At 33.8% G+C, this 1272-nt stretch overlaps 2 non-coding genes across 2 annotated transcripts; both read left to right on the forward strand.

The window, feature by feature from the left end:
* The first annotated feature begins 725 nt into the window (after positions 1–725).
* LOC113785593 (small nucleolar RNA SNORA69) lies at positions 726–855 on the forward strand. The gene has a single exon (XR_003471718.1). It is a non-coding gene; the product is annotated as a small nucleolar RNA SNORA69 (small nucleolar RNA).
* Positions 856–858: 3 nt separating this feature from the next.
* Positions 859–985, forward strand: LOC113785590 (small nucleolar RNA SNORA69). The gene has a single exon (XR_003471715.1). It is a non-coding gene; the product is annotated as a small nucleolar RNA SNORA69 (small nucleolar RNA).
* The last annotated feature ends 287 nt before the right edge of the window (positions 986–1272 follow it).

A 1272-nucleotide genomic window follows, 5' to 3' on the forward strand; every position in this document is an offset into this window, starting at 1 on the left:
ATCATATTCTGAGGAAGATCTGATGGAATTAAAGGAAGAATGGTGTCAGTACGTGCTTGACATGAAAATTATTTGATTTTCTGGGAAATAGCTTGTGCTGGGCAAGGGATCTGAATATTATATGGTAGCTAGTGCATATAATGTATATTCTGTTAGTTATTATATGTAAATGATCATAGGACACAATATATGCATATAATGGATCTGTTAGTTATTATATAATGGATCTGAATGTAGTTTAGGTTGTAAATTAGGTTATATATATATATGTATCTGAATGTAGGTAATTAGGTTGTAAATTAGGTTGTATATATGTATCTGAATGTAGTTACTTAGGTTGTAAATTACAGAGTTACATATATGTTAATAAAGTTACAGAGTTCTGATTTCTGTTCTACTGATTGTGTGAACTGATTGTCTATAATATGTTCTGTTCTACTGATTGTGAAGTGATTTTGGATCAAAATAATTTTGGATACAAAGATAAAAGACAGCGCTTTTTTAAAAAAATGCCATAAAAAGCTAAAAAGCGCTTTTCATTTCAAATAATTAATTTACAGCGTTTAAAAAAAAAAAAACACACATTTTACAGCGCTTTTTTTAAAAAGCGCTGTAAAATGTTGTTCTAAAGCGCTTTAATGGTGCACCTTTTACAACGCTTTCGTGAGAAAGCGCTGTGAAATGTACAAGAAAAGCGTTGTAAAATGCCCACCCATAATATGAAATTATGGGTGGGCATTTTACAGCGCTTTTTTGAGAAAGCGCTGTAATATGCACACCCATATATGAAATTATGGGTGGGCATTTTACAGCGCTTTTTTGAGAAAGCGCTGTAATATGCACACCCATATATGAAATTATGGGTGGGCATTTTACAGCGCTTTTTTGAGAAAGCGCTGTAATATGCACACCCATATATGAAATTATGGGTGGGCATTTTACAGCGCTTTTTTGAGAAAGCGCTGTAAAATGCACACCCATAACTCATATAATGGGGTGCATATTACAGCGCTTTTTGTGAAGAAGCGCTGTAAAATGTGCATAACAAGCGCGCGTTGTATTTACATGTTTTATAGCGCTTTTTTAAAAGCGCTGTTGTATCATTTACAGCGCTCGTTTCCACAGCGCTTATTTTTTTGAAAAAGCGCTGTAAATGGCTTAAAAAAAGCGCTGTAATATGCGTTTTTTCGTGTAGTAACTAGTTAAAAAGTTCAAGGTAAGAACACAGGCAAGAGGTGGTGCTCTATTCCTTTAAGAGGAGGTAAAACATGA

The sequence above is a fragment of the Cicer arietinum genome, chromosome 2, assembly GCF_000331145.2.
Source record: "Cicer arietinum cultivar CDC Frontier isolate Library 1 chromosome 2, Cicar.CDCFrontier_v2.0, whole genome shotgun sequence".
Taxonomy (NCBI): domain Eukaryota; kingdom Viridiplantae; phylum Streptophyta; class Magnoliopsida; order Fabales; family Fabaceae; genus Cicer; species Cicer arietinum.